Here is a 16,846-nt window from a genome sequence, read left to right on the forward strand (position 1 = left end):
TCTCTGTGCTATCGATTTAAATATTAATGGAAGACTAGTCTCTGTGCTATGATTTAAAATATTAATGGAAGACTAGTCTCTGTGCTATGATTTAAATATGAATGGAAGACTAGTCTCTGTGCTATGATTTAAAATATTAATGGAAGACTAGTCTCTGTGCTATGATTTAAATATGAATGGAAGACTAGTCTCTGTGCTATGTTTTAAATATGAATGGAAGACTAGTCTCTGTGCTATGATTTAAATATGAATGGAAGACTAGTCTCTGTGCTATGATTTAAAATATTAATGGAAGACTAGTCTCTGTGCTATGATTTAAATATGAATGGAAGACTAGTCTCTGTGCTATGATTTAAATATGAATGGAAGACTAGTCTCTGTGCTATGTTTTAAATATGAATGGAAGACTAGTCTCTGTGCTATGTTTTAAATATTAATGGAAGACTAGTCTCTGTGCTATCGTTTAAAATATTAATGGAAGACTAGACTCTGTGCTATGTTTTAAATATTAATGGAAGACTAGTCTCTGTGCTATATTTTAAATATGAATGGAAGACTAGTCTCTGTGCTATATTTTAAATATGAATGGAAGACTAGTCTCTGTGCTATGTTTTAAATATTAATGGAAGACTAGTCTCTGTGCTATATTTTAAATATGAATGGAAGACTAGTCTCTGTGCTATGATTTAAAATATGAATGGAAGACTAGCCTCTGTGCTATGATTTAAAATATTAATGGAAGACTAGTCTCTGTGCTATGATTTAAATATGAATGGAAGACTAGTCTCTGTGCTATGATTTAAAATATTAATGGAAGACTAGTCTCTGTGCTATGATTTAAATATGAATGGAAGACTAGTCTCTGTGCTATGATTTAAAATATTAATGGAAGACTAGTCTCTGTGCTATGATTTAAATATGAATGGAAGACTAGTCTCTGTGCTATGTTTTAAATATGAATGGAAGACTAGCCTCTGTGCTATATTTTAAATATTAATGGAAGACTAGTCTCTGTGCTATATTTTAAATATGAATGGAAGACTAGTCTCTGTGCTATGATTTAAAATATTAATGGAAGACTAGTCTCTGTGCTATGATTTAAATATGAATGGAAGACTAGTCTCTGTGCTATGATTTAAAATATTAATGGAAGACTAGTCTCTGTGCTATGATTTAAATATGAATGGAAGACTAGTATCTGTGCTATGTTTTAAATATGAATGGAAGACTAGCCTCTGTGCTATATTTTAAATATTAATGGAAGACTAGTCTCTGTGCTATATTTTAAATATGAATGGAAGACTAGTCTCTGTGCTATATTTTAAATATGAATGGAAGACTAGTCTCTGTGCTATGTTTTAAATATTAATGGAAGACTAGTCTCTGTGCTATGATTTAAATATGAATGGAAGACTAGTCTCTGTGCTATGATTTTAAATATGAATGGAAGACTAGTCTCTGTGCTATGTTTTAAATATTAATGGAAGACTAGTCTCTGTGCTATGATTTAAAATATGAATGGAAGACTAGCCTCTGTGCTATGATTTAAATATGAATGGAAGACTAGTCTCTGTGCTATGATTTAAATATGAATGGAAGACTAGTCTCTGTGCTATGATATAAAATATGAATGGAAGACTAGTCTCTGTGCTATGATTTAAATATGAATGGAAGACTAGTCTCTGTGCTATGATATAAAATATGAATGGAAGACTAGTCTCTGTGCTATGATTTAAATATGAATGGAAGACTAGTCTCTGTGCTATATTTTAAATATGAATGGAAGACTAGTCTCTGTGCTATGATTTAAATATGAATGGAAGACTAGTCTCTGTGCTATGATATAAAATATGAATGGAAGACTAGTCTCTGTGCTATGATTTAAATATGAATGGAAGACTAGTCTCTGTGCTATGATTTAAAATATGAATGGAAGACTAGTTTCTGTGCTATGATTTAAAATATGAATGGAAGACTAGTTTCTGTGCTATGATTTAAAATATTAATGGAAGACTAGTTTCTGTGCTATGATTTAAAATATTAATGGAAGACTAGTCTCTGTGCTATGATTTAAAATATGAATGGAAGACTAGTTTCTGTGCTATGATTTAAAATATTAATGGAAGACTAGTTTCTGTGCTATGATTTAAAATATTAATGGAAGACTAGTCTCTGTGCTATGATTTAAAATATGAATGGAAGACTAGTTTCTGTGCTATGATTTAAAATATTAATGGAAGACTAGTTTCTGTGCTATGATTTAAAATATTAATGGAAGACTAGTCTCTGTGCTATGATTTAAAATATGAATGGAAGACTAGTTTCTGTGCTATGATTTAAAATATTAATGGAAGACTAGTTTCTGTGCTATGATTTAAAATATTAATGGAAGACTAGTTTCTGTGCTATGATTTAAAATATTAATGGAAGACTAGTCTCTGTGCTATGATTTAAAATATGAATGGAAGACTAGTTTCTGTGCTATGATTTAAAATATTAATGGAAGACTAGTTTCTGTGCTATGATATAAAATATGAATGGAAGACTAGTTTCTGTGCTATGATTTAAAATATTAATGGAAGACTAGTCTCTGTGCTATGATTTAAAATATGAATGGAAGACTAGTCTCTGTGCTATGTTTTAAATATGAATGGAAGACTAGTCTCTGTGCTATGATATAAAATATGAATGGAAGACTAGTCTCTGTGCTATGATATAAAATATGAATGGAAGACTAGTCTCTGTGCTATGATTTAAATATGAATGGAAGACTAGTCTCTGTGCTATGTTTTAAATATGAATGGAAGACTAGTCTCTGTGCTATGATTTAAATATGAATGGAAGACTAGTCTCTGTGCTATGATATAAAATATGAATGGAAGACTAGTCTCTGTGCTATGTTTTAAATATGAATGGAAGACTAGTCTCTGTGCTATGTTTTAAATATGAATGGAAGACTAGTCTCTGTGCTATGATATAAAATATGAATGGAAGACTAGCCTCTGTGCTATGTTTTAAATATGAATGGAAGACTAGTCTCTGTGCTATGTTTTAAATATGAATGGAAGACTAGTCTCTGTGCTATGATATAAAATATGAATGGAAGACTAGCCTCTGTGCTATGTTTTAAATATGAATGGAAGACTAGCCTCTGTGCTATGTTTTAAATATGAATGGAAGACTAGCCTCTGTGCTATGATTTAAATATGAATGGAAGACTAGTCTCTGTGCTATGATATAAAATATGAATGGAAGACTAGTCTCTGTGCTATGATTTAAATATGAATGGAAGACTAGTCTCTGTGCTATGTTTTAAATATTAATGGAAGACTAGCCTCTGTGCTATGATTTAAATATGAATGGAAGATTAGTCTCTGTGCTATGTTTTAAATATTAATGGAAGACTAGTCTCTGTGCTATGATTTAAAATATGAATGGAAGACTAGTCTCTGTGCTATGTTTTAAATATTAATGGAAGACTAGTCTCTGTGCTATGATTTAAAATATGAATGGAAGACTAGTCTCTGTGCTATGTTTTAAATATTAATGGAAGACTAGTCTCTGTGCTATGATTTAAATATGAATGGAAGACTAGTCTCTGTGCTATGATATAAAATATTAATGGAAGACTAGCTTCTGTGCTATGATTTAAATATGAATGGAAGACTAGCCTCTGTGCTATGATATAAAATATTAATGGAAGACTAGCCTCTGTGCTATGATTTAAATATGAATGGAAGACTAGTCTCTGTGCTATGATATAAAATATTAATGGAAGACTAGCTTCTGTGCTATGATTTAAATATGAATGGAAGACTAGCCTCTGTGCTATGATATAAAATATTAATGGAAGACTAGCTTCTGTGCTATGATTTAAATATTAATGGAAGACTAGCCTCTGTGCTATGATTTAAATATTAATGGAAGACTAGTCTCTGTGCTATGTTTTAAATATGAATGGAAGATTAGTCTCTGTGCTATGTTTTAAATATTAATGGAAGACTAGCCTCTGTGCTATGATTTAAAATATGAATGGAAGACTAGTCTCTGTGCTATGATATAAAATATTAATGGAAGACTAGCTTCTGTGCTATGATTTAAATATGAATGGAAGACTAGTCTCTGTGCTATGATATAAAATATGAATGGAAGACTAGCTTCTGTGCTATGTTTTAAATATGAATGGAAGACTAGTCTCTGTGCTATGATTTAAAATATGAATGGAAGACTAGTCTCTGTGCTATGTTTTAAATATTAATGGAAGACTAGTCTCTGTGCTATGATATAAAATATTAATGGAAGACTAGTCTCTGTGCTATGTTTTAAATATGAATGGAAGACTAGTCTCTGTGCTATGATTTAAAATATGAATGGAAGACTAGTCTCTGTGCTATGATATAAAATATTAATGGAAGACTAGCTTCTGTGCTATGATTTAAATATGAATGGAAGACTAGCCTCTGTGCTATGTTTTAAATATTAATGGAAGACTAGTCTCTGTGCTATGTTTTAAATATTAATGGAAGACTAGCCTCTGTGCTATGATATAAAATATTAATGGAAGACTAGCTTCTGTGCTATGATTTAAATATGAATGGAAGACTAGTCTCTGTGCTATGTTTTAAAATATGAATGGACGACTAGTCTCTGTGCTATGTTTTAAATATTAATGGAAGACTAGCCTCTGTGCTATGTTTTAAATATTAATGGAAGACTAGCCTCTGTGCTATGTTTTAAATATGAATGGAAGACTAGCCTCTGTGCTATGATTTAAAATATGAATGGACGACTAGTCTCTGTGCTATGTTTTAAATATTAATAGAAGACTAGCCTCTGTGCTATGATATAAAATATTAATGGAAGACTAGCTTCTGTGCTATGATTTAAATATGAATGGAAGACTAGTCTCTGTGCTATGTTTTAAATATTAATGGAAGACTAGTCTCTGTGCTATGATTTAAATATGAATGGAAGACTAGCCTCTGTGCTATGTTTTAAATATTAATGGAAGACTAGTCTCTGTGCTATGTTTTAAATATTAATGGAAGACTAGCCTCTGTGCTATGATTTAAATATGAATGGAAGACTAGCCTCTGTGCTATGATTTAAATATTAATGGAAGACTAGCCTCTGTGCTATGATTTAAATATGAATGGAAGACTAGCCTCTGTGCTATGTTTTAAATATTAATGGAAGACTAGTCTCTGTGCTATGATTTAAAATATTAATGGAAGACTAGTCTCTGTGCTATGTTTTAAATATGAATAGAAGACTAGTCTCTGTGCTATGTTTTAAATATGAATAGAAGACTAGTCTCTGTGCTATGTTTTAAATATGAATAGAAGACTAGTCTCTGTGCTATGATTTAAATATGAATGGAAGACTAGCCTCTGTGCTATGTTTTAAATATTAATGGAAGACTAGCCTCTGTGCTATGATTTAAATATGAATGGAAGACTAGTCTCTGTGCTATGATTTAAATATGAATGGAAGACTAGTCTCTGTGCTATGATTTAAAATATGAATGGAAGACTAGTCTCTGTGCTATGATTTAAAATATGAATTGAAGACTAGTCTCTGTGCTATGATTTAAAATATGAATGGAAGACTAGTCTCTGTGCTATGATTTAAATATGAATGTAAGACTAGTCTCTGTGCTATGATTTAAATATGAATGGAAGACTAGTCTCTGTGCTATGATTTAAATATTAATGGAAGACTAGTCTCTGTGCTATGATTTAAAATATTAATGGAAGACTAGCCTCTGTGCTATGTTTTAAATATGAATGGAAGACTAGTCTCTGTGCTATGTTTTAAATATGAATGGAAGACTAGTCTCTGTGCTATGATTTAAAATATTAATGGAAGACTAGCCTCTGTGCTATGATTTAAAATATTAATGGAAGACTAGCCTCTGTGCTATGATTTAAAATATGAATGGAAGACTAGCCTCTGTGCTATGTTTTAAATATGAATGGAAGACTAGTCTCTGTGCTATGATTTAAATATGAATGGAAGACTAGTCTCTGTGCTATGATTTAAAATATGAATGGAAGACTAGTCTCTGTGCTATGATTTAAAATATTAATGGAAGACTAGCCTCTGTGCTATGATTTAAAATATGAATGGAAGACTAGTCTCTGCTATGTTTTAAATATGAATGGAAGACTAGTCTCTGTGCTATGATTTAAATATTAATGGAAGACTAGTCTCTGTGCTATGATTTAAATATGAATGGAAGACTAGTCTCTGTGCTATGATTTAAAATATGAATGGAAGACTAGTCTCTGTGCTATGATTTAAAATATGAATGGAAGACTAGCCTCTGTGCTATGATTTAAATATTAATGGAAGACTAGTCTCTGTGCTATGTTTTAAATATTAATGGAAGACTAGTCTCTGTGCTATATTTTAAATATGAATGGAATACTAGTCTCTGTGCTATGTTTTAAATATTAATGGAAGACTAGTCTCTGTGCTATCTTTTAAAATATTAATGGAATACTAGTCTCTGTGCTATCGTTTAAAATATTAATGGAAGACTAGCCTCTGTGCTATGATTTAAATATGAATGGAAGACTAGTCTCTGTGCTATGTTTTAAATATTAATGGAAGACTAGTCTCTGTGCTATGTTTTAAATATTAATGGAAGACTAGTCTCTGTGCTATATTTTAAATATGAATGGAATACTAGTCTCTGTGCTATGTTTTAAATATTAATGGAAGACTAGTCTCTGTGCTATCTTTTAAAATATTAATGGAATACTAGTCTCTGTGCTATCGTTTAAAATATTAATGGAAGACTAGCCTCTGTGCTATGATTTAAATATGAATGGAAGACTAGTCTCTGTGCTATGTTTTAAATATTAATGGAAGACTAGTCTCTGTGCTATATTTTAAATATTAATGGAAGACTAGTCTCTGTGCTATGTTTTAAATATTAATGGAAGACTAGTCTCTGTGCTATATTTTAAATATGAATGGAATACTAGTCTCTGTGCTATGTTTTAAATATTAATGGAAGACTAGTCTCTGTGCTATGATTTAAATATGAATGGAAGACTAGTCTCTGTGCTATGATTTAAAATATGAATGGAAGACTAGTCTCTGTGCTATGATTTAAAATATTAATGGAAGACTAGTCTCTGTGCTATGATTTAAAATATGAATGGAAGACTAGTCTCTGTGCTATGATTTAAAATATGAATGGAAGACTAGTCTCTGTGCTATGATTTAAAATATGAATGGAAGACTAGTCTCTGTGCTATGATTTAAAATATGAATGGAAGACTAGTCTCTGTGCTATGATTTAAAATATGAATGGAAGACTAGTCTCTGTGCTATGATTTAAAATATTAATGGAAGACTAGTCTCTGTGCTATGATTTAAATATTAATGGAAGACTAGCCTCTGTGCTATGTTTTAAATATGAATGGAGGACTAGTCTCTGTGCTATGATTTAAAAAATTAATGGAAGACTAGTCTCTGTGCTATGATTTAAAATATGAATGGAAGACTAGTCTCTGTGCTATGATTTAAAATATGAATGGAAGACTAGTCTCTGTGCTATGATTTAAAATATTAATGGAAGACTAGTCTCTGTGCTATGATTTAAAATATTAATGGAAGACTAGTCTCTGTGCTATGATTTAAAATATGAATGGAAGACTAGTCTCTGTGCTATGATTTAAAATATGAATGGAAGACTAGTCTCTGTGCTATGATTTAAAATATTAATGGAAGACTAGCCTCTGTGCTATGTTTTAAATATGAATGGAAGACTAGTCTCTGCTATGTTTTAAATATGAATGGAAGACTAGTCTCTGTGCTATGATTTAAAATATTAATGGAAGACTAGCCTCTCTGCTATGTTTTAAATATGAATGGAAGACTAGTCTCTGTGCTATGTTTTAAATATGAATGGAAGACTAGTCTCTGTGCTATATTTTAAATATGATTAGAAGACTAGTCTCTGTGCTATATTTTAAATATGAATGGATGACTAGTCTCTGTGCTATGATTTAAAATATTAATGGAAGACTAGTCTCTGTGCTATGATTTAAAATATAAATGGAAGACTAGTCTCTGTGCTATGATTTAAATATGAATGGAAGACTAGTCTCTGTGCTATGTTTTAAATATGAATAGAAGACTAGTCTCTGCTATGTTTTAAATATGAATGGAAGACTAGTCTCTGCTATGTTTTAAATATGAATGGAAGACTAGTCTCTGCTATGTTTTAAATATGATTAGAAGACTAGTCTCTGTGCTATATTTTAAATATGAATGGATGACTAGTCTCTGTGCTATGATTTAAAATATGAATGGAAGACTAGTCTCTGTGCTATGATTTAAAATATAAATGGAAGACTAGTCTCTGTGCTATGATTTAAAATATGAATGGAAGACTAGTCTCTGTGCTATGATTTAAATATGAATGGAAGACTAGTCTCTGTGCTATGTTTTAAATATGAATAGAAGACTAGTCTCTGCTATGTTTTAAATATGAATGGAAGACTAGTCTCTGTGCTATGTTTTAAATATGAATGGAAGACTAGTCTCTGTGCTATGATTTAAAATATGAATGGAAGACTAGTCTCTGTGCTATGTTTTAAATATGAATGGAAGACTAGTCTCTGTGCTATGTTTTAAATATGAATAGAAGACTAGTCTCTGTGCTATATTTTAAATATGATTAGAAGACTAGTCTCTGTGCTATATTTTAAATATGAATGGAATACTAGTCTCTGTGCTATGTTTTAAATATGAATGGAAGACTAGTCTCTGTGCTATGTTTTAAATATGAATGGAAGACTAGTCTCTGTGCTATGTTTTAAATATGAATAGAAGACTAGTCTCTGTGCTATGATTTAAAATATGAATGGAAGACTAGTCTCTGTGCTATAATTTAAAATATTAATGGAAGACTAGTCTCTGTGCTATGATTTAAAATATGAATGGAAGACTAGTCTCTGTGCTATGATTTAAATATGAATGGAAGAGTAGTCTCTGTGCTATGATTTAAAATATGAATGGAAGACTAGTCTCTGTGCTATGATTTAAATATGAATGGAAGACTAGTCTCTGTGCTATGATTTAAAATATTAATGGAAGACTAGTCTCTGTGCTATGATTTAAAATATGAATGGAAGACTAGTCTCTGTGCTATGATTTAAATATGAATGGAAGAGTAGTCTCTGTGCTATGATTTAAAATATTAATGGAAGACTAGTCTCTGTGCTATGATTTAAAATATGAATGGAAGACTAGTCTCTGTGCTATGTTTTAAATATGAATGGAAGACTAGTCTCTGTGCTATGATTTAAAATATTAATGGAAGACTAGTCTCTGTGCTATGATTTAAATATGAATGGAAGAGTAGTCTCTGTGCCATGATTTAAAATATTAATGGAAGACTAGTCTCTGTGCTATGATTTAAAATATTAATGGAAGACTAGCCTCTGTGCTATGTTTTAAATATGAATGGAAGACTAGTCTCTGTGCTATGTTTTAAATATGAATGGAAGACTAGTCTCTGTGCTATATTTTAAATATGATTAGAAGACTAGTCTCTGTGCTATATTTTAAATATGAATGGATGACTAGTCTCTGTGCTATGATTTAAAATATTAATGGAAGACTAGTCTCTGTGCTATGATTTAAAATATGAATGGAAGACTAGTCTCTGTGCTATGATTTAAAATATAAATGGAAGACTAGTCTCTGTGCTATGTTTTAAATATGAATGGAAGACTAGTCTCTGCTATGTTTTAAATATGAATGGAAGACTAGTCTCTGTGCTATGTTTTAAATATGAATGGAAGACTAGTCTCTGTGCTATGATTTAAAATATGAATGGAAGACTAGTCTCTGTGCTATGTTTTAAATATGAATGGAAGACTAGTCTCTGTGCTATGTTTTAAATATGAATAGAAGACTAGTCTCTGTGCTATATTTTAAATATGATTAGAAGACTTGTCTCTGTGCTATATTTTAAATATGAATGGAAGACTAGTCTCTGTGCTATGTTTTAAATATGAATGGAAGACTAGTCTCTGTGCTATGTTTTAAATATGAATGGAAGACTAGTCTCTGTGCTATGTTTTAAATATGAATGGAAGACTAGTCTCTGTGCTATGTTTTAAATATGATTAGAAGACTAGTCTCTGTGCTATATTTTAAATATGAATGGAATACTAGTCTCTGTGCTATGTTTTAAATATGAATGGAAGACTAGTCTCTGTGCTATGTTTTAAATATGAATGGAAGACTAGTCTCTGTGCTATGTTTTAAATATGAATGGAAGACTAGTCTCTGTGCTATGTTTTAAATATGAATGGAAGACTAGTCTCTGTGCTATGTTTTAAATATGAATGGAAGACTAGTCTCTGTGCTATGTTTTAAATATGAATGGAAGACTAGTCTCTGTGCTATGTTTTAAATATGAATGGAAGACTAGTCTCTGTGCTATGATTTAAAATATTAATGGAAGACTAGTCTCTGTGCTATGATTTAAAATATTAATGGAAGACTAGCCTCTGTGCTATGTTTTAAATATGAATGGAAGACTAGTCTCTGCTATGTTTTAAATATGAATGGAAGACTAGTCTCTGTGCTATGTTTTAAATATGAATGGAAGACTAGTCTCTTTGTTTTTTTTTAATATGATTAGAAGACTAGTCTCTGTGCTATATTTTAAATATGAATGGATGACTAGTCTCTGTGCTATGATTTAAAATATTAATGGAAGACTAGTCTCTGTGCTATGATTTAAAATATGAATGGAAGACTAGTCTCTGCTATGTTTTAAATATGAATGGAAGACTAGTCTCTGTGCTATGATTTAAAATATAAATGGAAGACTAGTCTCTGTGCTATGTTTTAAATATGAATGGAAGACTAGTCTCTGCTATGTTTTAAATATGAATGGAAGACTAGTCTCTGTGCTATGTTTTAAATATGAATGGAAGACTAGTCTCTGTGCTATGATTTAAAATATGAATGGAAGACTAGTCTCTGTGCTATGTTTTAAATATGAATGGAAGACTAGTCTCTGTGCTATGTTTTAAATATGAATAGAAGACTAGTCTCTGTGCTATATTTTAAATATGATTAGAAGACTAGTCTCTGTGCTATATTTTAAATATGAATGGAATACTAGTCTCTGTGCTATGTTTTAAATATGAATGGAAGACTAGTCTCTGTGCTATGTTTTAAATATGAATGGAAGACTAGTCTCTGTGCTATGTTTTAAATATGAATAGAAGACTAGTCTCTGTGCTATATTTTAAATATGAATGGAATACTAGTCTCTGTGCTATGTTTTAAATATTAATGGAAGACTAGTCTCTGTGCTATGATTTAAATATGAATGGAAGACTAGTCTCTGTGCTATGTTTTAAATATGAATGGAAGACTAGTCTCTGTGCTATCGTTTAAAATATTAATGGAAGACTAGTCTCTGTGCTATGTTTTAAATATTAATGGAAGACTAGTCTCTGTGCTATGATTTAAAATATGAATGGAAGACTAGTCTCTGTGCTATGTTTTAAATATGAATGGAAGACTAGTCTCTGTGCTATGATTTAAATATGAATGGAAGACTAGTCTCTGTGCGATGATTTAAAATATTAATGGAAGACTAGTCTCTTTGCTATGATTTAAAATATGAATGGAAGACTAGTCTCTGTGCTATGATTTAAAATATTAATGGAAGACTAGTCTCTGTGCTATGATTTAAATATGAATGGAAGACTAGTCTCTGTGCTATGATTTAAAATATTAATGGAAGACTAGTCTCTGTGCTATGATTTAAAATATGAATGGAAGACTAGTCTCTGTGCTATGATTTAAAATATTAATGGAAGACTAGTCTCTGTGCTATGATTTAAAATATTAATGGAAGACTAGTCTCTGTGCTATGATTTAAATATGAATGGAAGACTAGTCTCTGTGCTATGATTTAAAATATTAATGGAAGACTAGTCTCTGTGCTATGATTTAAAATATTAATGGAAGACTAGCCTCTGTGCTATGTTTTAAATATGAATGGAAGACTAGTCTCTGCTATGTTTTAAATATGAATGGAAGAGTAGTCTCTGTGCTATGATTTAAAATATGAATGGAAGACTAGTCTCTGTGCTATCGTTTAAAATATTAATGGAAGACTAGTCTCTGTGCTATCGTTTAAAATATTAATGGAAGACTAGTCTCTGTGCTATGTTTTAAATATTAATGGAATACTAGTCTCTGTGCTATCGTTTAAAATATTAATGGAAGACTAGTCTCTGTGCTATCGTTTAAAATATTAATGGAAGACTAGTCTCTGTGCTATGTTTTAAATATGAATGGAAGACTAGTCTCTGCTATGTTTTAAATATGAATGGAAGAGTAGTCTCTGTGCTATGATTTAAAATATGAATGGAAGACTAGTCTCTGTGCTATCGTTTAAAATATTAATGGAAGACTAGTCTCTGTGCTATCGTTTAAAATATTAATGGAAGACTAGTCTCTGTGCTATGTTTTAAATATTAATGGAAGACTAGTCTCTGTGCTATCGTTTAAAATATTAATGGAAGACTAGTCTCTGTGCTATGTTTTAAATATTAATGGAAGACTAGTCTCTGTGCTATGTTTTAAATATGAATGGAAGACTAGTCTCTGTGCTATGATTTAAAATATTAATGGAAGACTAGTCTCTGTGCTATGTTTTAAATATTAATGGAAGACTAGTCTCTGTGCTATCGTTTAAAATATTAATGGAAGACTAGTCTCTGTGCTATGATTTAAAATATGAATGGAAGACTAGTCTCTGTGCTATGTTTTAAATATGAATGGAAGACTAGTCTCTGTGCTATGATTTAAAATATTAATGGAAGACTAGTCTCTGTGCTATGTTTTAAATATGAATGGAAGACTAGTCTCTGTGCTATGATTTAAAATATTAATGGAAGACTAGTCTCTGTGCTATGTTTTAAATATTAATGGAAGACTAGTCTCTGTGCTATCGTTTAAAATATTAATGGAAGACTAGTCTCTGTGCTATGTTTTAAATATTAATGGAAGACTAGTCTCTGTGCTATGTTTTAAATATGAATGGAAGACTAGTCTCTGCTATGTTTTAAATATGAATGGAAGAGTAGTCTCTGTGCTATGATTTAAAATATGAATGGAAGACTAGTCTCTGTGCTATCGTTTAAAATATTAATGGAAGACTAGTCTCTGTGCTATCGTTTAAAATATTAATGGAAGACTAGTCTCTGTGCTATGTTTTAAATATTAATGGAGTACTAGTCTCTGTGCTATCGTTTAAAATATTAATGGAAGACTAGTCTCTGTGCTATCGTTTAAAATATTAATGGAAGACTAGTCTCTGTGCTATGTTTTAAATATTAATGGAAGACTAGTCTCTGTGCTATGTTTTAAATATGAATGGAAGACTAGTCTCTGCTATGTTTTAAATATGAATGGAAGAGTAGTCTCTGTGCTATGATTTAAAATATGAATGGAAGACTAGTCTCTGTGCTATCGTTTAAAATATTAATGGAAGACTAGTCTCTGTGCTATCGTTTAAAATATTAATGGAAGACTAGTCTCTGTGCTATGTTTTAAATATTAATGGAAGACTAGTCTCTGTGCTATCGTTTAAAATATTAATGGAAGACTAGTCTCTGTGCTATGTTTTAAATATTAATGGAAGACTAGTCTCTGTGCTATGTTTTAAATATGAATGGAAGACTAGTCTCTGTGCTATGATTTAAAATATTAATGGAAGACTAGTCTCTGTGCTATGTTTTAAATATTAATGGAAGACTAGTCTCTGTGCTATCGTTTAAAATATTAATGGAAGACTAGTCTCTGTGCTATGATTTAAAATATGAATGGAAGACTAGTCTCTGTGCTATGTTTTAAATATGAATGGAAGACTAGTCTCTGTGCTATGATTTAAAATATTAATGGAAGACTAGTCTCTGTGCTATGTTTTAAATATGAATGGAAGACTAGTCTCTGTGCTATGATTTAAAATATTAATGGAAGACTAGTCTCTGTGCTATGTTTTAAATATTAATGGAAGACTAGTCTCTGTGCTATGATTTAAAATATGAATGGAAGACTAGTCTCTGTGCTATGATTTAAAATATGAATGGAAGACTAGTCTCTGTGCTATGATTTAAAATATTAATGGAAGACTAGCCTTTGTGCTATAATATAAAATATGAATGGAAGACTAGCCTCTGTGCTATGTTTTAAATATGAATGGAAGACTAGTCTCTGTGCTATGATTTAAATATGAATGGAAGACTAGTCTCTGTGCTATGATTTAAATATGAATGGAAGACTAGTCTCTGTGCTATGTTTTAAATATGAATGGAAGACTAGTCTCTGTGCTATGATTTAAAATATTAATGGAAGACTAGTCTCTGTGCTATGTTTTAAATATGAATGGAAGACTAGTCTCTGTGCTATGATTTAAAATATTAATGGAAGACTAGTCTCTGTGCTATGTTTTAAATATTAATGGAAGACTAGTCTCTGTGCTATGATTTAAAATATGAATGGAAGACTAGTCTCTGTGCTATGATTTAAAATATGAATGGAAGACTAGTCTCTGTGCTATGATTTAAAATATTAATGGAAGACTAGCCTTTGTGCTATAATATAAAATATGAATGGAAGACTAGCCTCTGTGCTATGTTTTAAATATGAATGGAAGACTAGTCTCTGTGCTATGATTTAAAATATGAATGGAAGACTAGTCTCTGTGCTATGATTTAAATATGAATGGAAGACTAGTCTCTGTGCTATGATTTAAAATATTAATGGAAGACTAGTCTCTGTGCTATGATTTAAAATATGAATGGAAGACTAGTCTCTGTGCTATGATTTAAAATATGAATGGAAGACTAGTCTCTGTGCTATGATTTAAAATATGAATGGAAGACTAGTCTCTGTGCTATGATTTAAAATATTAATGGAAGACTAGTCTCTGTGCTATGATTTAAAATATTAATGGAAGACTAGTCTCTGTGCTATGATTTAAAATATGAATGGAAGACTAGTCTCTGTGCTATGATTTAAATATGAATGGAAGACTAGTCTCTGTGCTATGATTTAAAATATGAATGGAAGACTAGTCTCTGTGCTATGATTTAAATATGAATGGAAGACTAGTCTCTGTGCTATGATTTAAAATATGAATGGAAGACTAGTCTCTGTGCTATGATTTAAAATATGAATGGAAGACTAGTCTCTGTGCTATGATTTAAAATATGAATGGAAGACTAGTCTCTGTGCTATGATTTAAAATATGAATGGAAGACTAGTCTCTGTGCTATGATTTAAAATATTAATGGAAGACTAGTCTCTGTGCTATGATTTAAAATATGAATGGAAGACTAGTCTCTGTGCTATGATTTAAAATATGAATGGAAGACTAGTCTCTGTGCTATGTTTTAAATATGAATGGAAGACTAGTCTCTGCTATGTTTTAAATATGAATGGAAGACTAGTCTCTGTGCTATGTTTTAAATATGAATGGAAGACTAGTCTCTGTGCTATGATTTAAATATGAATGGAAGACTAGTCTCTGTGCTATGATTTAAAATATGAATGGAAGACTAGTCTCTGTGCTATGTTTTAAATATGAATGGAAGACTAGTCTCTGCTATGTTTTAAATATGAATGGAAGACTAGTCTCTGTGCTATGATTTAAAATATGAATGGAAGACTAGTCTCTGTGCTATGTTTTAAATATGAATGGAAGACTAGTCTCTGCTATGTTTTAAATATGAATGGAAGACTAGTCTCTGCTATGTTTTAAATATGAATGGAAGACTAGCCTCTGTGCTATGTTTTAAATATGAATGGAAGACTAGTCTCTGTGCTATGTTTTAAATATGAATGGAAGACTAGTCTCTGCTATGTTTTAAATATGAATGGAAGACTAGTCTCTGCTATGTTTTAAATATGAATGGAAGACTAGCCTCTCTGCTATGTTTTAAATATGAATGGAAGACTAGCCTCTGTGCTATGTTTTAAATATGAATGGAAGACTAGCCTCTGTGCTATGATTTAAAATATGAATGGAAGACTAGTCTCTGTGCTATGTTTTAAATATGAATGGAAGACTAGCCTCTGTGCTATGTTTTAAATATGAATGGAAGACTAGTCTCTGTGCTATGTTTTAAATATGAATGGAAGACTAGTCTCTGCTATGTTTTAAATATGAATGGAAGACTAGTCTCTGCTATGTTTTAAATATGAATGGAAGACTAGCCTCTCTGCTATGTTTTAAATATGAATGGAAGACTAGCCTCTGTGCTATGTTTTAAATATGAATGGAAGACTAGCCTCTGTGCTATGATTTAAAATATGAATGGAAGACTAGTCTCTGTGCTATGTTTTAAATATGAATGGAAGACTAGTCTCTGTGCTATGTTTTAAATATGAATAGAAGACTAGTCTCTGTGCTATATTTTAAATATGAATGGAATACTAGTCTCTGTGCTATGTTTTAAATATTAATGGAAGACTAGTCTCTGTGCTATGATTTAAATATGAATGGAAGACTAGTCTCTGTGCTATCGTTTAAAATATTAATGGAAGACTAGTCTCTGTGCTATGTTTTAAATATTAATGGAAGACTAGTCTCTGTGCTATGTTTTAAATATGAATGGAAGACTAGTCTCTGTGCTATCGTTTAAAATATTAATGGAAGACTAGTCTCTGTGCTATGTTTTAAATATTAATGGAAGACTAGTCTCTGTGCTATGTTTTAAATATGAATGGAAGACTAGTCTCTGTGCTATGATTTAAATATGAATGGAAGACTAGTCTCTGTGCTATG

Source organism: Pelmatolapia mariae, linkage group LG6, assembly GCF_036321145.2.
Source record: "Pelmatolapia mariae isolate MD_Pm_ZW linkage group LG6, Pm_UMD_F_2, whole genome shotgun sequence".
In the NCBI taxonomy this organism is placed as follows: Eukaryota; Metazoa; Chordata; class Actinopteri; order Cichliformes; family Cichlidae; genus Pelmatolapia; species Pelmatolapia mariae.